The 22,965-nt window shown below is 43.5% G+C and overlaps 1 protein-coding gene and 1 long non-coding RNA gene across 4 annotated transcripts in view; one reads left to right on the plus strand and one right to left on the minus strand.

Moving 5' to 3' along the window:
* Positions 1–22,965, minus strand: part of TANC1 (tetratricopeptide repeat, ankyrin repeat and coiled-coil containing 1) — a 239,500-nt gene that overhangs the window by 166,985 nt on the left and 49,550 nt on the right. For 2 of the 3 annotated variants that reach the window (XM_082395220.1, XM_082395218.1), the window contains exon 2: positions 17,360–17,462. The exons of the other annotated variant lie outside the window; for it this stretch is intronic. The gene's annotated coding sequence lies outside the window, so the exon portion shown is untranslated. The remainder of the gene's footprint in view (positions 1–17,359; positions 17,463–22,965) is intronic. 3 annotated transcript variants of the gene reach the window in all.
* LOC309630301 overlaps positions 1–22,965 on the plus strand; it is a 65,915-nt gene that overhangs the window by 7,741 nt on the left and 35,209 nt on the right. The window lies entirely within an intron of this gene.

Here is a 22,965-nt window from a genome sequence, read left to right on the forward strand (position 1 = left end):
AATGTTGTGGCATAAAAAACGGTAGGAAAAGTTAAAAAATAAATAGATGCCTGGTCAGCACAGACATTTTCTTCTCCAAATTAAAAAAAAAAAAAAAAAAAAAAATCAATCAACCCTTCAGGGTTTGTCATTTAGCAAAGACTACATACTAAAGAAATAAGAGAAAAATATCAGTGGAGCCAGGCCAGCAAAGCCTGGCCAAGGTCCTTAGGGAACTTTTCCCCCGTGTTTCTCTGGATCACTGAACAGCTCAGGCCCCACCTCGGCGGTGAAGCTGCCCCTGATTAATCACCCTTGTCACCACCAACCCACCACAGATCTACAATGCCACTTGGAATACACAGCTCACAGGGCAAGAAGTGGCAGACACGGACTTGGGCATCTCATCCCAGACACCTTAGATGCCTATTTTTTGGGAGCTCAGCTCTTTTCAGGATAGTGAAATCTTCCCCCATCAGTGGTCTCAAGTGAAGAGGCTATCAGATATTCGCTCTAAGTTCTTCTCCCAGTTCTTGTTTTCCTCCCTAAATAGTAGTAACTCAAGGGAAAGAGCTTAAATTTATTCTCTAAAAGATATTCAAACTGCACATGGAGAAACTTTAACTGATTATATCTGGGTGCAAAAATTAAGGAACCCCCATACACACACAAGCTGGAAAGGAAAAAAAGACTGCTCCCCGTGGGTTAAATTGTGAAATTAATACAGATCAGAGTAGAGCTGTGCAAAGTCCCAATCAGTCATGGCCTGAAAGATGTAACTGCAACTTGACATTCATCAACAGACCCTTTAAAGACTATGCCCATCTGAAGCGAGGTGGTCAGAAAAAGCAACTATAGTAGTAGGCTGGAGGGGCCAACACTGGCAGTATAGTCCAGAGAAGATTATCTGCACACCTGACAGTACCTGTGAACTTATAAATACATACTCCCACATCCAGTTCTGAAAATAGGCCCATCAGGCTATGGGACCCAGTGCTATTAAATGCTGGCATCATAACTACTTTTCCTTCTTCTCATCCTGTTCTCAAGGAGCAGTGCCTCTTAATTTGGCTTTTTCACCTAACAACAGTGGGGGAGAGTGTGCCGGTCTAGTCCACCCAACACAATTGTCTAGCTTGTTGACAGACATGATTCTGGGAATAAATTAATAAACCAGTGTTCTAGCTTTAAACAAAAGCTCTCATGAGCTCTGTCCAAGGGAGTCACTTTGCCAAGTATCATCTATTTAAGACATAAAGAATATTAAGTTGCTGATTCCAGTTTGAGTACCAAAAGGAAGACAGTGGTAAATTCTTGAATGCAAATGCCACCGTGAAGCAGTCTTATGAGGGCAGCCAGCGGGCTCTCCCTGAATGACACCTTCTGCATCACTTCCCTTCCTGTAGCAACTTCAACTACTGACAATTTTCCCCTAAAAAGGGTGAACACTGCCCTGCTACAGAAGTGAACCACATAGAAATAATGCAAACCAGCCTTCCAGACACAAAAAAAGAAACTGCCAGAAGCTATCAAGTTCCTACTAGAGGACCATACATGTAAGGAAGTTCTTATGGACAAGCATAATAGGATAAAACAAGAAATGCTGTCCTTTTTCACTTTAAATACTATAGATCAAAAGGCACAGGTGTAACTCAAATAAATACTGGCCAAATAGAATCCCTCAATTTCTGCCCCATAAAACTTTAGCTTCTATCACACAAGTAGTATAAATATATGGCTAGATTTAAGTATTTAAAAATAAATCTTTGATGGAACTTCCCTGGTGGCACAGTGGTTAGGAATCCGCCCGCCAATGCAGGGGACCCGGGTTCGAGCCCTGGTCCAGGAAGATCCCACTTGCCATGGAGCAACTAAGCCCGTGCGCCACAACTACTGAGCCTGCGCTCTACAGCCCGTGAGCCACAACTACTGAGCCCACATGCTGAAACTACTGAAGCCCGCACCTAGAGCCCGTGCTCCACAAAAACAGAAGCCACCGCAAAGAGAAGCCCGCGCACCGCAACGAAGCCCCTGCTCGCCGCTACTAGAGAAAGACCGCACACAGCAAGGAAGACCCAATGGAGCCAAAACTAAATTAATTAATTTTTTTAAAAAAGAATGAATAAGTCCTATTTAAAAATAAAAAATAAATAAAAATAAATCTTTGAAAAAGTAGAGAACTTCAGCTCTCATTTCTTTATATATTTTTGAGGAAGAGAGAAAAGACCAGCCTCTAGATTACAACAACTGAAATGATCTAATGGGAGAAAATTTCCTATAATGTTCATTTAAAAGAAAATAAAATATGAGTATATGACATTACCTTTAGGTCAATGATCTGAAGTCACCTAAATTTTCTTATTTTTCTACTATCATTCGACATCTAATTTTCCCAAATGCCATAGATTCTTCTTTTCAAAACCCACAGAAGTTAAACCAACTATTGAGCTTACTTTTACTTCTTAGATTTCTCCTTTAACACATAAACTCTTTGGAGATAGGCACAATGTCTCTACGTTATGTGTTAAATAAGCATTCTGCAGTGATTACAAGGGTATATAAAATATAACAAAAGTTATCCTAGATTAAACAGTGAGATGATTTAAAAATAAGAGAAAAATCTATTTCAGTTTGCAATCCCAATGGCAGTATCATAACCATGACCACCTTGTCTGAAATCATAGAACAACACCAGCCTTAAACCTTTCCTCTTCTGGAGTGCCATACCACCTATTTATGAAATTTCAAATCGACTCCGTGAGCTGAGGGCAGGGACTATGTTTATTCTTTAATAGATACAAACAGAAGCCGGAACACAGCCTTCCCACACACTTTGTTCTCAATATTTGTTGACAGATTTAACTAGGCTGCAATGAACACAGATGAGCCATTTCCTCCAAATCAAGCAATTAACCAACATTTATAGCAGTTTATAAATTACAAAGAATATTCCTATATATTCTCATTTGCAAGGAATGCAAGAAAACAGTTAAATCCAAGAAATACTTGGGAGGAAAATGCTGCATTTCATAATGTCCCTTCATGTCCACACCTGAGTCAGCCTTAAAATCTCAAGATAATAAACCCTTATTATCCAGTTATCCTGGACACCTAAACACACGCTCTGTGCTCACTCCACTGAAAGGAGCTTCTTGCATCAAACCATCCATCTGACCTCAAAGCAAAGCAGTCTCAGAAGGTGCCTCCTTTCTTTTGCCAAAATAAATAAAGCCAGAGTAGCAATATCTACAAGTGAAACACTGGAAAGTAAGATGCACATGATCATTAAGAAATTTTTTTTATTTAAGAGAAGAGATACATCAAAAACACCTTCAATTTTAGGGGCTCAAAAACGTCTCCACCTAATAAGATTAAGACTCACCTACACTATAGCCATGTCTTCTGTAGTACTGCCTTTAGAACTTTCCTTTGCATTGGCAACCTTTAGTGTTTATCAAAAGAAAGGAAATGGGTGGTGGTGATGGGTGGGGAGGTGCTGTCTAAAGCAGCCTACAGAATAAATAATACAGTAGAGAGGAAGTAAGAGAAAACAAAGCAGGACAGAGACCACAAAAGGAAACAAAGCCCTGCTAGAGGGGGCAATGGCTGCTGCTGGAAATTCACGGAAAACTGTCTTCTAGAAGCTTCCTGAAAGCAAGAGCCATATCTTGACATTCTTTTAAAGATCCCAGGAGGCTGGGGAAAAACCAACTCTTGAGAATACGTGAAATTCCAGGAGGTCTCTCTCCCATTCCACACCCCACCCCCCCACCCCCGTAGTAGAAGGAGCCTAGGAATTAGGAGACCTGGTCCTGGCATTGTGACTGGGAACAAGTTACCAAACTTCTCTAGGATTCAGACGCCTCGTCCAGGAAAGCTGGGGGAGAGGAGAAGGGGTTATTGATCAAGAAACCAGAAAGCAATGGTGATGGTAAGTAAAAAAGCGGCCCTTGGTATTGCTTAACATGCAGAGCTGGGAAACAGGACATCATTCGGCTGTGATTTATCCCCTAAGACACATAGACCCAACCATTTGGTCCTCTTTATTCAAAGCCATTCTACAAATTGTATCTCTAATTCTGCTGTTCTTTTCTTTAGAGTTAGGTTTGTCTTATACTCAAACCTGACGTCTTTTTGCCTAAGTTATTAAAAGCAAAGTAAATTTACAGTCACGAGTAATATGAATGTAAAAGAGTTCTGGGCATTAAGTTTGAACTCAAATGTTTAAGTTCTGATGCACAAAATTAAGTGGAAATTCCCTATTAGATTGAAATCATTTTCAACCCATATTTAAAATACTCTGTAGAAAGATATACAAGTTGTTTTGAGAAAAGTGTCCTTAAAAATCTGACTCTCCTGGGCTTCCCTGGTGGCGCAGTGGTTGAGAATCTGCCTGTCAATGCAGGGGCACGGGTTCGAGCCCTGGTCTGGGAAGATCCCATATGCTGCGGAGCGACTGGGCCCGTGAGCCACAATTGCTGAGCCTGCGCGTCTGGAGCCTGTGCTCTGCAACAAGAGAGGCCACGATAATGAGAGGCCCGCGCAACGCGATGAAGAGTGGCCCCCGCTTGCCGCGGCTAGAGAGGGCCCTCGCACAGGAACGAAGACCCAACACAGCCATAAATAGTAAATAAATTAATTAACTAAAAAAATAAAATAAAATAAAAGACAAAACTGTAGTTCCCAGAGGCTCTCATTATAAAAAAAAAAAAAAAAAAAAATCTGACTCTCCTAAGCCAGTATTTCAAGTTGCTAAAAAATTACTATATACAAGTTTGTTTAAAGAAGTTTTCACTTTGATAACACTTGACAAAAAAGAAATTTCACTTGTGGAAGAAAATATGAAGAAGCTACCTGTTTCTGGCTACAACAGACATTTTTCTAGATTGTGAAGGGATTTGTTCCATTCAACTGTGAACACGATCTCATCCATAAAGCCTTCCCAGACCATGACAGTCAAAAGGTATCTTTAATTCCACATCCCATTTTGTACTTACAGATGGTTATCAAAATCACAGTAAAAAAATGTTGAACTCTACAAATCCCCAATGGCACCTAAAAAAGTACCTTACTTGCAACAAACACTAAATAAATCTCCTTAAATGAAAGAATAGCAGGGTTGTTATGGAGGGGAAATCAAAATCAATAGCAATTCTCTCCCACAAGGGATTTGGAATAATAATGTAAGAATTCTTCTGATACCAAGTACTAATTTCCAAGTTTATGGCCAAAGTTATCTGACTTATACACGATGAATAGCACATCTCCAGAGCAGGACCTGTTCTGTTATCAGGCCTTCAGAAGCACCAGCTGCAGGCAGGTTATATTTTGGCGTTTCGAATATGCATACAGAAGGGATAAGTATAATAACAGAAAAGCCAAAACCTGAAAGCAATACATTCTGCCTCAAACCAGGAAGGGCTCAGACAGGGAGATAACCAAGGGCAGCGTTCCTGGCAATAATCATGTCTTCCAGGCCGATGGCTCTGGAGCAAGATTGAGCACCAGTCTTGCAGAAAGCCCCTGCTCATCCAGAAGCTGTCTTCACCCGGACATTCCTCAGCCAAGCACCCACCTCCCAACCTAACAGCAAGACACTACCTAACTAGAGGACAAAATAACTGTGACATTATTACCATCACCACCACCATCTAGACAGTCATAGATACTTAATCTATTAGAGAAAGCAAAGACACTTCACAAGCGCACTTCAAAACCCACCTCAAAAGCTTCCTCTTAGAAGCCTTCTGGGTCTTATTTTAATTGCTCACCCACCTGCTTCCTCCACTAGTCTGTGGGACTCTGGATGGCCAGACCTTGCTCTGCTTCACCAGCAAGCACAGTATGCTTTCTCACTTCAATGTCAATGGATACATCGGGGAGGAACATAATTTTTCCAGCTATAATTCTCAAAGGAAATAACTGTACCTCAAAACACACTGCCAGCCTAATAAATTTAAGTAAATGTAACATCCTCATTTAAAATGCAAGGCCCATGGGACTTCCCTGGTGGCGCAGTGGTTAAGAATCCGCCTGCCAATGCAGGGGACATGGGTTCGAGCCCCGGTCCGGGAAGATCTCACATGCCGCAGAGCAACGAAGCCCGTGCGCCACAACTACTGAGCCTGCGCTCTAGAGCCCGCGAGCCACAACTACCGAGCCCGTGAGCCACAACTACTGAAGCCCACGCACCTAGAGCCTATGCTCCACAACGAGAAGCCACTGCAATGAGAAGCCCGTGCACCACAACAAAGTAGCCCCCGCTCGCCGCAACTAAAGCCTGCATGCAGCAACAAAGACCCAACGCAGCAATCAATCAATCAATCAATTTAAAATAAAAATAAAATAAAATGCAAGGCCCTGAGCATTGGAGGAACTTGTCTCGACTCTCCTGAGCCAGCAAATGGCAGAGACAGGGTTACAACCCAATTTCCCAATTAAGGAATAAGCATTGGGCTAGCAATTGCAGGTTTTTCATTCTACACACATTCCTGAGTATCAACTCTGTGCCAACCAAAGAGGAGCACAAAGTATAATATGATGGAGGAGGAAGACAACACTGTCAACAAACATGGGCAGGAAGCTACAAGTCCATGCCTCCATTTTCTCTATAAAGTAAAACTACGGTATGAGAGGAGCAGAGAAGGTTCAGAATAGCCCTTGCAGAGGAGAGAAAGGCAAGCACAAGATGAGAAGGACAGCTGGACAGTTTTGATTGCCCAACCAAGGCTGCAGAGCAAGACACAGCACCAAATGATGAAAGTGGGCAACCCCATCCGCTGATGCTCAGCCCCAAGAAAGAACCATCCGGAGGACAAGAGGCTTGATCAGTAATCGGGTGTTTGCAGCACAGGTGCAACAAGATTGGTAAGGGTGCTTGTACAAGAGTACTCAGAGCGACGCGCCATGGAAACAAGGCTGGACAGGAGGCAAGTGGAGGCCTGAGAGGAAGGACCGCCAGAGCGAGCAGGGATGGCATCTCCAAGAGATCAAAGAGCAAATACAGTCACACTAAGTGAATTAGGAAGCTGAAAAAGGCTGTCTGGGCTTCTTAATTTTAAATCTTTGGATGTGGAACAATTCCAGACAATGTTAAAGCCCACATGATGATGGTCAACAGCATGGTTTGCTGAAGTGGAATGTCCTCAAGTGAAGGTTGGAAGCAAACAAGTCAAGGCACTTGATTCTCAGTCTGGGGAAGGGCCATTCAGATGCTTCCTACGGTAACAGAGGCAGGATTAGGGATATCAACCACCACCCTAACAGCTATTATTTACTAAGTGTTTACTGTGTATCAGATAAGTGGAAGAGCTTTACATTCATATGTAATCTCATTTTATCCTTAAAAAAAAATAATCTATCAACCAGTTTTACTGATTCCTTTTTATTAATAAGGAAACAAAGGCTTAGAGGGATTAACAACTTTCCCAAGGTTACACAATTTGTAAAGGTCAAGCTGGGACTTGAACCCAGGTCTGACTTGAAAGCTCAGGCTCTCACTTGCTGCCTCCAAAGCCCTCAATGAACTGAGGGAAGGTGGGACAGGGAGGTGACCAGGAGAGCACAGAATACAAGTCTAAAGGACAAAGTGGCTTTTGTATGAGGGTGAAAGTACCGTTGTTATGGATCCAGCTGAGGAGAGCTGGGAGAAAGCCAACGCTGAGCCACAGCGGCCATGAGGCCAAAAGCCCGTAGAGAACCACCTAGGGTTTGAATATGAACCACAGACTTTGCATGTGGTCCCATCCTTTCTCACACAGTTCCGTGCAGGATGTGACCAGGATCACAGGATGCTCCCCTGTGGAAGGTTTATGGCAACTGGAGACCCCAGTCCCAACCCTCGTATGGCGGTTAGCTCCCTAACAACCACCCTCTGCTTACATCCTCCTTTCTTTTCCCTTCTCCTTCCCGTTAAGTTTTCCACTTGTATCACACAACAGAGCTATGAACCTGACCACCTTCTTGATGTGTGACAATTACAGGTCCCTGAGTAAAGGTAGGAGGCATTACATTAACAAAATGACCTTGGGCAAGTTATTTCACCTTTCCCGGGCTCATCTGTCTAACAGGAACACTGCTCCCTTTCCCGTTTGACAGGACAATATCAAGTCTCTTCCACCTGTAGGTGCTATCACTGTAAGGGGGAAGATTTATTTCTTGCTCATAGGGCCACTGTAATCACAGTAGCTGATAAACCATCACCACAGATGAAAAAGGAACTCCTGAGGAGTCTATGGCATGGGTTGATGATAAGCCTTTAGTATGAAAGGAGGAGAGACCTTGAAGGCATGTCAGAAAGTCCATTTTTCAAAAAGTGTAAAGGTACTCAATCAATCAGTGCCAGCTGAATGAAGCCCGGTATTATAAATCTAAAGAAATTAAATTTTTTAAATTGCACTGCATCTGGCCTCAAAGTGAAAAAGGTCAGACAACTTCAAAGATGCCCCGTGAAAGGCAGCTATTCATTACACAAAGATTTCTTGCTTACGGAGCTGACAGATGGATCTTTCTCTTAAAGCCCCAGAATATGAGACGTCAAAATCCCTCCTCCACTTCTGTCAGTGACTTGCTATGATGCTCTGAACAAGGTTTTAACCTCCCCAGGCCCTGATTTCATTAAGTTGGGAGTTTTCAATACCCATGTAGTTTTTTTTTTTAAACTCCCCCAGGTGATTCTGATGTGCAGCCAGCCACATGTATTTAACACTAATTATATTCCAGGCCCTGCTCTAAGCACTTTACTTTTTTATATATACACACACACACATATGTATGTATGTGTATGGATATATATATATATATCCATACACACACACACACACACACACACACATAGTCATTTAATCCTCACAACCGCCCTCTAGGGAAGGTACTACTAATATCTCCATTCTGTGAAGGCACAGAGAGGCTGGGACTTGCCCAGGGTCACGTAGCTCATGGGGGCCCATCCAAGCAGTTTCGCTCCAGAGCCTGACCATGAAGTCCCTATCCTATGCCTACTTTTTTGGATAAAAATGAGAGATGAGCTCCCAGGGGCCTGGTGAGGTGGTAAAACAGACAAAACTGTCAAATGGGGGGAAAAAAATCATCTTTGGCCACACATACGCGCGTGCACACACACACACACACACACAAACACAACCCCCCGCCACCCCCAGAGAGGCATCCCATGCGTCAATCTATCTTGAAAAAGAGAATCTACCTCTATTGAAAGACACCTCTTGTCCACTCCCTCAAGTTCTGAGTTCATCAGAACCTTATCAGAGTTACTTCAAACTACAGTGTTGTCAACGTGTATGATCTGGAGGCATCACACCAACAAAATACATGCAACAAAAAGAGCACTCTTCAACTCATGAGCTCACAGGGGGAGAACACGGAGATGGGCCGTACTGCCAACGAGGAAGATTATCTGGGGGCAGAGACCTCTGTGTCACATGGGCAATGCTTCCCCTGTTCCTAACACTTACCCGGAAATTCGGAACTACGTTATTCAAGAGGAGCTCAAAAACAACAACAACAACAACAAAAAAAGCTGCCCATTTCTCACTAGAATGAATTGTATGAAGCTTATTAAAAGGGGATGGGCTGGGGCAGGGAATGGCCTGGTGCCCAAGCTTTCCTTCTCTGGGCTGTTTTACACAGTCCAATAAATGTAATATGGTCTTAACCTTGGACATCAAGTTCTAAAATAAATTAGGGAATGCCTGCAGTGATAATGCAGTGGAGAGCTGAGTCAAATTCATACGAGCCACACAGGATCATCTCTTCCCACAGCTAAAGCAAATATCTCAACACGTGGATCACTGTGTTCTTATCTGAAATTTGTAAGGGAAACCATTCTGGGCCATAAACATTTGGCTGCAGTAAGCAATCTCCAAGTACGACTGCCACGGGGGGGCCCATGAGAAAGATCACATGGGAACGGGTGGTGGCTTTATTTTTTAATCCATTCCAACAGCCCCAAAATGGGGGAAATACCAGAGCTCTAGATGATAAAAGTCAAAGACAACTCATGCTAGGAAATAAAAGCCAAACATGTAGAGTTTTGTTTTTTCTTTTTAAATGTTAACAAATCCAGTCTCAAAGGAAGACAGGAAAGATAATACAAGGGTGCCGTCCAAGGCAGGAGCATGTGACCTTTTAAGTGCCATGGGCTGCTTCAGCAATCTAGACCCTCCAATCAGAATGTTCCTGAGTGATTTTGACATAGAAAATGCGATTACAAAGAAAATCAATTATATTGAAACAGACATCAAAATATTTAGAAAGCAACCTGTGATAATAATAATGTGTGCTTCTTAATGCATAAATAACATGACCCAAGAGCAGGTCTAAGAGCTACTGTAGTTTTCTGAGCAGTGGTAGGCGTAACTGATAGCTTAAACTATCTCCCACAGTGTGATACAAAAGTTTGTAATTTCTAAGTGGCAAAGCCACAGGTGCTGATAGTACATGGTTTATGGGCCCCTTTCATGATTGGAGGAAAAAAAAACACATTTTGGCTAGAGGACAGTGAAAATAAAAATGTACTTTTTTTTCTTCACTCACTCACCCAACCCACATTCACAGACCCTCTGAAGTGCATCCAATGACCCTAAGAGTTAGGGACCCTGACCCAGAGAATCAGAGTCAGACCCAACAGAACAATTACTCAGACTTGCCAAAAGCTCTGCTAATAGCCCAGGAGTTTCTAGAGAAACAGCAGCTCAGTTTTATACCACTCATGGAAGGACTGAAATTCAGGAAATTAAATGGTAACTTACTGATGGGCACACATTAGCAGGATTGGGTATTCCACATATGCACCACTCTTAACATTTAAATGCCAAGTTCCAGGATTAGTTTTCAGAGTAGTCTGTAAAAGTTCTATTTAACAAGGAAGTCCATCACCACCAAATTACTAACTCACTCACAGTAGCCAGCCTGGCGTTGCAAGAGAGAGAGCTGTAGAAATTTACAGCATGAGACAATATTTCAAAACCGGGAAAGCCAGGGTGAATACTGGGGACAAGTGTGTTTTACATTGGTTTTATTGTTTTCATGGATGCTCTTCTTACCCTTTTAAAAGGTATTTAAAGTCTAGCAAGTATAGTCTTCCAGTTAACTGGATCAGGCTTCCTAGTGAGACTGTTACCCAAGGCTTGGCCTCTTCTGCCCTCTCTGCTTCATACAGTCAGGCCATTCCCCAGCTGCATGCCTTCACAGGGGATGCCCTATGAAGATAAATATAATTCAGAGTCCAAAATACATGGACTTACACTGGGCCATTGCCAATTTCTCATGGATCCTGGGTAACCGAGACGGTTTTTGTTTCCATGATAAGGGACATACAACAACAGCTGCAAAAGTGTAATACTTTTTCTAGACTAATAAAATTACCTAAATCTGGCTCACTGTTACAGCTGTGGCACCAGCCACACTTCCCAGAAAGATGAAAGCCTTGTGCAGTTTCCAGAAGAGCTGGGATGGTAGCTCTGAGCTAAACTGGAGGCATTCAACCCCAATCCAACAGCAAAAAACACATCGACTAAGTTCTGAATTACAGAATTCCTATGCATGGAGATTATAAACGTTATTTTTAGAAGTCAGATAAAAACTTTAATCAAACCTATGAAGTTCAAGCTTTACACTTGAAGTTATGTGACATGCCAGGTATGAACATCAGATTTTTTTTTTTTTCTCTAAAACACAGTGAAAGGTTCAATTAAGGCCCTTTAACTCTGCAAGTGAAACCTTTGATCATGGATTCCGTCACCACCTCTCAACACATACAGACAAGTATGAAACATATCTCAGACCTAAGGAACAAAATTGGTATTGTGAAGTGGCATGGAAACCACACACGCACATACATATACACAGAGTTCACTCTCCTTTCAAGTTGGGGGGTGAGGGCATGAGTTGCAGAAACTACAGTCTTCAAACTGGAAAGGTTCCTTATACACAGTACATGAACACAGTTACAAAGTTATTTCCTAAATGTGTGTGCGGGCCCAATGCCTTCTTAAAGGAAAAACAGCCCAATTAGAACCCAGTAGAACACGTGTTTCTTGAATGACTTTGAATTAGAGACAGTAGATGTGAAGCTGTTCTAGATAAAATGAAGATGTTGCACAGATGTACTAAGTTGTCACGGTCTCACTGAAACATCTTTCTGGTACAGAAAGATATGCAAGTCTGCAACAGGGCTGGATATAAAATAATAAATACCTGGCCCTTGTCTTTATGTAGTCCAACTTCCCAAGCCAATTCCCTTATTCCTTCTTACAAACCTAATAAAGCCCATACTTCAGTGTACTGATAACTCACTGAGAACCACAAAGCCATTCATCTCCAACTCAGACTTATGTTATGACTTTTTACAATTATCTCTTCTTATCAATACTGTAAATCTGTAACAAACAGAAGACCTTTACTCCACGAATCCAACAAACCACCATAAAAATAACAGCAGAGGTGGGGACACAAATGCACCCAGTAGCAGGCACCGTTACGTTTTTCACTGTGAAGTGTCTGGTTTAGTCCTCACAGCAAGGAGGAGGTAGGGACTGTAATTGTCCTCTTTGATGAAAGGAGGGGATAAAGAAATTGAGAGTCAGAGAAACTTCGTAGCCTGCCCAGGCCACACCTTCCCTCTTAACACGGCACTCCATTTCTTCTCTTGAAGAACACTAGACCCTCACTTTTGGCACCCTAAGCCTTGGATCCTGAAATTAAATGATGTACAAGACCAGCCTCTATTGCACAGCATGGGGCCTAAATACAGGATATATAAAACCAATTTGTCACTGTGGAATTTAGAAACCATTAAACCTTCACTAAAGGGGACCCTCTGCTCAGAGGACCTTGTTACCAAAATATGATGGAAAAGGGAGAACTACGATGGAAAACAAACAGCATTTCCTTCTCAGGACAGGGCGAAAGGAGAGAGCTATGAGGAAACAAAATGCAGAACCATCTGTGCCAGGATTTAGGGATGGTTTCGGTACAGCACATCTTGAAGTCCATCCTCCTAAGATCAATCAAACAGAAGAAAAAACTTCAGTAGACTCTGCTTTAATTCACTTGCCTAGACCTAAATATGTACTATCTGGTTTCACAGATCATAGCCTCATCTGTTCCAAAAGTTATATTCAGAACTAAGAGCAAAAAATCAGATCTATATATACTATTCTCATTAACAAGGTTTTTACTTGGAAGGGACTTCTCTGCCTTTATTACTGCAAGCACACAAATGATTTAATCAGCACGACCAGAGGTCCAGAAGAGTTTATATTTTCACATGCTGTCATTTAAAACCAAAAGATGAGGCTCATCTGGGCTGGCCAACTATCAACTTCCACAACTAAACAGAATTTCTCAAAAATGTCCCTGAATTTTAAAGCACTTTCCCATAAAAACCCTGCAAGGATAAGCAGCATGACCCTACCGTCCTTATCTCAGGCTACCCAGCTAGTGCACAGCTAATAGGAAAACAAGGGATTGAACCCAGAGGAAGCCACAGAAGACACAGACCATGGTTTTGCCATGTAAGAGTCTTGTCTTTATCACCTACTATGTAAAAAAAAAAAAAAAAAAAAAATGCACACACACACACACACACACGGTCACACAGAAATTTGAGTAAGACCCAGCTCCTGCCTTCAACACAGTCAACCTACTCACTAGAAATCTAAATCTGTGGCATCATGGGAACAGAACAAGACAGAGTGACATGATGGTAAAGGCTCTGGAGGCAGGCAGACCAATCCATAGGGTTAAAATCCCCCAATCCTAACCCACCATGCTTTACCTACCCTGTGATCCTGGGCCCGTAACTTAAACTCTCTAAACCTTAGAATCCTCCTTTGTAACAGAGATGGCATACTACAAAATAACTGTAAGAATTAGAAACAACATGATAAGTACCTAGGACTCTGCCTAGCAAGAAATGTATATGACATAAATGGTCATGACCGTCTCATGTTACTACATCTGCTTATACAGCCCAACTACAACTTTTAAAGCCCAATTAAATGTCACTGGAATGGCCTTTTCCTTTCTTATTTGGGATATTAAAATGATAGAACTTAATCGCCAATTACGATATGGAGCTGACTGAGTGAGGGAGGGTGAAGGATGAGTCACACATTTCTGGCTTGAATAGTGCCAATGACCAAAGTGGGAAAAACAGACAGAAGCACGGGGGTGAGGGAACTTTGGGAGGTGGAGAGTGGAAAGCAGGCAATAATTAGGAGGAAAATGAGTTCAGTTTGGATAGCTCAAGTTATAAGTACACATGAGTCATCCAAGTAGAAAATGTCCAAAAGATTGTTTAAGACAAGGGTGAACTCAGAGAAAGACTTGGGGGTCATTAACATGTGGGTGGTGGCTAAAGCCACAGGAATATTGAAGCTCCCCAAAGAGGCTGAGCAGACTAAAAGCAAACCACCAAGGATGCAAGCCCAGGGAACATGAACATTTAACAGCAGGAAGAGCAGGACCTAGGAAGAAACGAAAGGAGAATAGTAGGAAAAATGCAAAGGAACCCAAAGGAGAAAGTTTCAAATGAGGAGTGATCAATATATCAAGTGCTACAGAAAAGTCATGTCACGAGTCCTATTAGAGGCCATTTGTGACCTTAGGAGCAGTTTCTATAAAGTTGAGGTGTTGGAAACCAGATAGCAGATCATCTGTAAGGTCTCTCCTTAAACGGTAAGATCCTTTGATTTCAAAATAGACACTCACCGTTCTCCAAACCCATCAAATTATTAAAACCTCAAACAACAACAGATTGCAAAGTTTTTTTTCCCCAGAGAAAGGGAAATTTGCAAAAGAGACATAGTTAAAAACCACAAAAGCCATTTAACATGATCTTTGCTATTAAGCTCCTATTTCCTTGAAGCTGGTCCCCAGGGAAAGAGAAAAGAAAAATTAGCTTAAATTCTCTACCACCCAAAAACTGGAGGAGGAAAAAATGTCTAACTTACTAGATAAATTTCCTGTCCAATAACTCTCTTAGGGCAATGCATATAAATTGCTATTTCAACATTATTTTGAGAAATGTGTTACCACGAGTCGGAAAGGCTTTGGTTTCAATATGCAAATCCCTGCATACAGTGGTAAAAATTCCATTTAAGCAGATTCCCACCTGGATTTCTAAATAAGCCTAAGCTCTCGTTAAATTTAGTAAATTGTTCTTCAATGTCATTTTCCTCATTCCTCGTATACTTACAGCCGTAGAAAGTGTTGTCCTATGCAATTTTAAATAAAAGTTATAAAATGGTTCTACGATGCAAATTATGGCACTACAAGGGACTGTTCAGCTTGGCAGTATAAACTGGTTAAACTAGTTAGCAGAGTTCAAAAATAATGCCCCCAAACATCTGCTCAGGCTCAGAAAGAGGTTTTTGTTTTTTTAAGTCTACTCCACATACAAATATCTTTCAAGAAGTTACACACCATCACCTCTTGAGGAGCTTCTTAAAACACACACACACACACAGATAGCAGGGAAGCCCTCCCCATCCCCCAAATTCTAGTTCAGCAGACCTAGGGTGAGTCCTGGTGCCCTAATCTTTAAAACCTCACAGGAGATTATGATGTGTACTCCCCTGCCATGCTCCTGTTGAGAAGCTTTTACCTTTTGGCAGGATTCCCACAAAGTTGAGGTGGGGGGCAATTGGCCACTGTGTTCTTCGTGGACGAGCAAGGCATGGCAGGAGGGGTGAGCGCAGAATATGAAATCCTGCGAGCAAGCCATGCTGGACAGATGGCAGAGTGCACCTGCGCGTCACATGGATGTCTCAAGAATACTCAGAGGTTTGGAAGCAGCTTTAACCTTGACCCCATCTCCTAGGGAGGAGCATTTCCAGCACCCACAGAAAAGAGATCCAGGGCAGAGCCTTCAATGTCCCTAGTCAACCATTCCGTCCTGGACCTCCTGGGGATTCCTGCGCCACAGCCTCGACTGTAAGCACCTGAGCATGGATAACAACAGTCCTCCAAGCTGTGCGCACTTAGGATGGGATTAGAGACTCCGTTCTCAGCCAATTCTCTCTCTCCTTAAAGGAAAGAGGGAATATTTGAGTCCTACTACATGCTCCACACTGCAGATAGGGAATACAAACAAAAAAGGAGAAACAGAACAAAAATCTTAACCATCAGGAGCCTCCAGCCTCACCAAACCCCTTGTAGTAGGTATTTCTGTTTCACAATTTACATGTAAGACTGCAGTACAGGAAAACCATAGTACAGGAGAAGTTTAGCAACTTGCTTAAAGTTCCTAAGGCCCAGGAGGGGAAGGACACACTCGGAAGAGGTTAACAAGACAGTATGTAGAGGGACTTCCCTGGTGGTGCAGGGGTTAAGAATCTGCCTGCCAATTCAGGGGACACGGGTTCGAGCCCTGGTCCGGGAAGATCCCACATGCCGCAGAGCAACTAAGCCCGCGTGCCACAACTACTGAGCCTGCGCTCTAGAGCCCATGAGCCACAACTACTGGGCCCGCGTGCCACAACTACCAAAGCCCGCGTGCCTAGAGCATATGCTCCGCAACGAGAAGCCTCCACAATGAGAAGCCCGCTCACTGCAACGAAGAGTAGCCCCTGCTCGCCGCAACTAGAGAAAGCCTGTGTGCAGCAACGAAGACCCAATGCAGCCATAAATAAATAAATAAATTTATTTAAAAAAAAAAAAAAAAAAAAAAAGGCAGTATGTAGAGCAGATGGGAGATGGAACCCAAGCCATTGTAACTGGTGTGGCCCTAAAAAACCAACCTGGGAAGAGCAGCTGGGTAAGGCAGGTGAAAACATTCCCTTATTTGTCTCGGTAACTAAAGGGAGGTTTGTAATTAAACTTGAAAAGCTTTTCATGGGGATTGGGGAACAGGAAAATGACATGATAAAGAAGAGACATCACAATATATTCATCTATTGAATCGTTACGCTGTACACCTGAAACTAATAGTGTTACACGCCAACTACATCTCGATTTAAAAAATAGCCCAAAAATTGACAGCCAGTCTGACAGTATTAAAAGTCTGAAAATGTTTATCAGTTCTACTTCTTTGTTTGCAAACTGTAAGATATTAAGCCAGTCACACAACATATATTAAATGTTTTTAGTGGAAAAGCACTGTGCTATAGAGACCAAAAAACCCTGAAACGGGCACCAAAAAAAGTCAGCAAAGTTTTAAAAGAATGAATCAATGCACCCCTATTATTAATAATGAGTGCTTTAACATCGTAATTAAGTCACGAATTTTTAAAAAATTATTCTTAAATTTCTTTGAATAAAATCCCAGTTCACTTTCAAAGACCTCAAAATTGTTCAGAAAGTAACATATCTTGGGAAACTTGGTCTGTCAGAGCACGAATTCTCCCTGGGTCTCACTCACCTCGCTTCACCCCAGACTCTACTTGCTGGCAACAGAGAGATGCTGTCTTACTCGGGGGGCACCCAGAAAGTTCCTCTGTGACCACAGAAAGCTGGGAAGAGAACTGCAAAAAAGAAAACCGGTCAGCATACTCGTCCTCCGACCCAAGAAGCACAGAGCTTATAAAACCAGCTACAACCAGGACTCCAGACAAAGCAGTGATGGAGAGGAAAGAGCCGCCAGCATCTACATACTCTTAACAGGGGAAAAAACAGGGTGATGGGCTGGCAAATGCAAGAAAACTCATTCCTTCTCCCAATACCCTCTGTCCAAGTGACCAGAGACATTGACTGAAAGCCCCTTGTCTTGAGCAAGGTACTGCAGTGTACCTTCTCTATCTGGGGTTTTCTCTTTAAGTGACGCTAATGGGTTTGCAGCCCAACGCACAAATGTTTCAAAGGTTTGAGATATCGAGCCAAGAACCTCTCCAAAACACTCAGGGCGCTCAAGTTCTCCAGAACATTTTCTTCCCATATTTCCTACCTCACTCTTCACAGGTCCCAGCTCTCTACACGACTCATCATTTCCGAACACACCGTCCAGTCTCACACCTCTGCTCTCCCCAGTCCCTCATCCTGAAACCCCTCCCCCACTCTGGGGATGAGTCAGCCTCCAGGCACAGCTCAAGTATCACCTGCCTGCCCACCCCACCCCCAAGGAACCTCGCCAGTCCTTCCTCCGCACTCAAAGCACCTTGAGGGTACCTGCGTTCTAGCATTTGCTTCCTGCTGCCTTGACCTCCCCTCCTCCCCGTTTCTCAAGGACTGGTCTTCCCTGCCGTCCCCTACATCACCCTCCTGCTGTAATCACAAGTAGAGGCAGATGTCAATGCACGTTTGTTCACTGAAGGATTCCAACAAGAGGTTCTCCATGACTGACCCGGAGTCCATTTCCTTGGGAAATATTCTTTTTTACTGCTACTCTGTTTCTGGAAGATGTTCTTTTTCAAGGGTGCTATCCATGCTCAAACACACCGACAACCGGGCTCTGGCTCAAGTCAATCCCCTTGCAGCAACGCTGCCGGGCTTCACTGCCAAAGAGAACGGATTGTGTGTAGTCCCGTTGGGGCCAACAAAACCACCTTGGCAGGGCACCGGGAGTGTAATAGGTTTGTGCATGCAAAGTAAGGGTGGAGGCCTTTTCTCCCTTTTAAGTCTGTTTGATGAGCTCTACAAGACATGCCCCACTTACCCACTGCGACTTCAAAGATAAGAACGGAGCACGGGAGATTTTCTCTGGGAGGAAACCAGGGACCGAGGCAGGGCACAGGTCCAGTCTCCCCCCCCACCCCCCCACTTCAGGACAGCTGAGGTCTCATTCAAGGAGAACACAGAGGAGAAACCTACACGGTCCAGGTGGTCACCCTCTGTCAAATCTCACCTCATGTTCGGCGACAGCCCGTAAACTCTGCCAAGGCTTCTGAGCGCTCCAGGTCTTTCCTTCCCCGGGTTGCTGACCTCACTGGTAGTATTTAAGCATTCACTGCAGGACAGCACCACCTGGTGCACAGCAGCTCAAATATCTGAGGCATCCTCCTATTATTCACTCATAAAAGGGATCACCTGCCTCTTCACCAAGACTCTGGCAGCCAGGGAAGGAATCCATCTCGCAGCTGCCACAAGGACTTCAGCCAACCTCCTTCCACAAAACACACCTCAGCAGAAAAGGCAGTCGCCTCTACTGTCCCAACCACAGCCAACAGACAAATATAAAAGAACAGCCATCACAGCCCACGACATGCCCACTGTCATGCAGACCCTCTGCCCAGAGCACCCACGGACCTGCGTGCAATCTTATGACTACATCTCTAACAGGTGATGCACACACGTGCTTTCTCTCTGGCCCCTTCTCCACCTACAGCAACCCATTTGTTACTACCTCTGTAAGTGTGGGGTGGGGGGGGGGCAGTCCTTTCTGAGTTTAAGATGACAAAGACAGCTCTGTAAATTACAGAGTCACAGAAGTCCCAAGGGGAGGTGACTTCCTGCAAGAAGGACTGTCCCTAGAGTCTGTTTTTGTGGTGATGAGATCACAGAGTCTAGATTCTGTATTCAGTCCTACATGGGTTTTAAGGGCCATATTCAGTAATTACAGAAAGGAAAAAGGGAGGTCAATGAGACCAGAGGAACTCTGAGTGGTGTTTGAGAAGTTACTTATAACTACAGTTAGATCACTCATCCACCAGACTCAGAAGAGAAACTAGGCCTCGAGTTTTCAATTGTCCTTTAAAATCAATGTTAGATGAGAAAAAAAACGGAACTTTTAACTTTTTTACATTTTCTCATTTCACCACTCCTCCACCCAAAGGGTTCCATTCATTTTCAATGCACAGTCCAAAATTTGGGCCCAAGACAGTTTTGAAAAACAAGCATTATGCCACAAAATATTCTCATGTAAACTGCAAAAGAAGACAACATACACTTACTGGAGGAATTTTTATGGAACCTAAAACACAGAAGTTCAGAGACCACGTGAATGACGACCTTCAATTGCCAATCACTACCTTTTCATTTTCATGGATCTAATTTCCAATTAGTTCCTAAAAATAAAACCTTAACAGGCTTTTGAGGAGAATTATTAGGGTTTACCTCCTGGTCATCACTCTGTTTCAAAGATGAACAGAGAGACTTTAAAGCTGTTTATCCAACAGAAATAAGCTTTTTTCTCTTAAGTGTCCTTCCAGAAACCTAGCATTGGGCATCCTCGGACCACAAAGACTAGGGTTTGTGTTTATCGTCCAAAGTGCGTGTCCAGCGATTTCGAGTGATAGTCCAAGTCCTCCAGTGGTACAGGGTCTTGCTGCACTGAATGCTACTCCATAGAAGGGTGAGGCCCAGAGAGGGTGACCAGCGTGGGGAAGCCCACAACTTTCATTGGGTCACACCCCGCTCTGAGAGCTCATGCAACACAGTGGAAAACAATACCACAGAAATCCCTAAGCCAGTAAAAGAAAGCTCTTGTTTTTGTTTTGTTTCATTCTGAATGCTGGTGCTTAATAGAAAGCAAGCTTAAATAAAGGCAAAAAATAGGAAGGAGGAGAACTCTGGGGACTCGGCATCCACCTGGGACTCGAGCAGCAAGAGGCATTATATAAAAATACTTATTTCCATTTCAAATCTTGTGGCTTCCATTCTCCTTAATACAGGTGTAGTGCTAGTACCATTAAACCTATCAAGTACACTGAGGTGGTTTCGATCCCCACCACCCACCAGAATCTCCTGGGGAGCTTTAAAAATTCTGATGCCCAGAAGAATTAAAACAGAATCTCTGGGGATCCAAATGTTACTTTTTAAAGCTGACCAGCTGATTCTAATGCATAGCCAGGACTTGGAACCACTGCCCCTGACCTATCCTCAGGGTGTTTTCTTCTGTCGTGGCAGGTGGGGAGCAGGAAATATTTATGCCTAAAAAAAGGGAGAGGGAGGAGAAACACAAATGGACGGGGAGAGGGCTGGAGGAAGCTGGAGTGAATAACACCTTGCAGGGGATGATCACTGGAGTGGGTGCAAGGTAGGGCCAGGGGGTGCACACTCCCCAGAGAGAGGACGGGGTGGGGACAGACCGGGTCATTCCCTAAGTAAGCCCTGGATAGGCACTGTCATGGAGTTGGTGAGAGGTAGCAATTCACAGCTCACCGGTAAAGACCATCCCTATGTCAAGGGTTTGCTATGTGAGAAGTGATTATAATATGATGGTTTTCAGATGTGAAGACCTGGATTTACCACTATGATTTCTCCTGGTTCTTCCAGTAACAGTACTAACAGGTTTGTTTTTTTTTAACTGATAACCCATATTTTCTTGCTCACTAAATCTGACAAAGCACACCCTCATTACAGGGTAACTGCCTGGAGTTACAATGCCCAAAGAACAAAGCTTTCCTAGGCTCATATGAGAGCTGAATCGAAACTTGATCTCAATTAGCATCATGATGTTCTCTCACATGTGACAGTGCGTGGATAAGAGATGCTGGGTACCTGGGGGAAGGGTGAGGACTGCAGGGACACCGTCTCCAGCTGAGGAGAGCTAATTCTATTCTCACTTCCTTGTTCCTTACTTCGTAGGGCTACCTGCTCTCTACCTGTCCTGTAACAGAGGGACAAAAATCAGGCTGTCCAGCTGGGATGCCTCCTTCCCAATTTCAGTCTCTCATGGAGGAATTAATCAGTTTTACATTATCCATCCATTACCAGTGTTGCCCAAAGTATATCCTGCAGGCCATCTGTACCAGAAGGACCTGGGCCATTCCTGGACACCCCAGGCTGCATACGGAGGGACTCATAATATCTGGAGTACAGCCCAAGAGTCTGCATTTTAATCAACCACACAGACACAACAGTCTGTGAACCCATCATAAACCCTCAACAATTCCTCCTTTGAAATAGGTTTATCAGAGGTGCTGCTAAATCTCTCCATAACCTCTGCCACTTCCTAACTGGGCTTTCATTAACTCACCCTCCTCCGTGGTCTCCCAGGGTATCTGGTCTCTCCAAGGTACACTGCATGGTCATTTACTCAATACCACTGCTGGCTCAAAGCTCCCAACTCAAGTCACGCTTCTCTGAACGCACACCTGATGCAAAACTTCTCTACCAATTTCAGTTGACGGTTTCAGGTCTGCTCGTTCTCTCTCCCAACTAAACCTCAAGCTTCTTGAAGGCAGGGCCCACATCATCCCCCTGTATCTTCCACAGAGCCCAGTACATCTTAGGTTTCAAGAGCAGTGGTTGACTAACAGACCAAGCTCTTGCTTCGGCCCTGGATTTTCCTTCATTCACTTTCTTCTCATTCTCCCTGAGAAAACTTTCATTCTCTCCTTTCCATAACAAAACTGATTCAGGCAAAGGTGGGAGAAAAGATTTACATACTAGTGGGGAAAGAGTGGGGGGAGTGAAAGTCATAAGCCAGCAACCTCAACTCTCCAGCAAACACCTAGAAACCAAGAAGATCTATTTAGTCTCTGAAGTTGCCAAAATCAGTAACTAAATTCACACACAATTCAGAAGAGAACTTCCCAGCTTCTTCCCATTTTTATCCAACACCTCCTTCCCAGGCCCTCCCTGAGAGCTAGTTTACTCCTCTTCTAGATACAACTCTAACAGGAGGGAAATATATGTTTTTCCCGGTCACCATAAATTAAGAAGGTGGAGGGCGATTGCTAGATCAAGGCACAATGAAAATCCTGAGAAATTATGACTGACAGGAGACTATGTATAAAATCCCAAACAGCAGATTACAGGCAGTTATAGTTTAAATAGCCTTTCAATCCCCAAAACTGTCCAAGAACACCTAAACAAAGCATTTCAAAATAGCACCATTAGTGGCTCTGAGAGATCACCCCAGGCACTAAGAGAAGGTTATTTTCTTTTCAGTGCATCTCCAGTAACTACATTCAGGAGAGAAGATGCCCACATAGGCAACCTCAGTCCTAAGAACCAAGTGTTCTCACAAATAGGAATGGGCACTGGGAATTCCCTGGTGGTCCAGTGGTTAGGACTCAGCGCTTTCACTGCCGTGGCCAGGGCTTGATCCCTGGTCGGGGAGCTAAGATCCCACAAGCCGCGCGATAA

The sequence above is a fragment of the Balaenoptera borealis genome (genome assembly GCF_965194805.1).
Source record: "Balaenoptera borealis genome assembly, chromosome: 6".
NCBI lineage: Eukaryota > Metazoa > Chordata > Mammalia > Artiodactyla > Balaenopteridae > Balaenoptera > Balaenoptera borealis.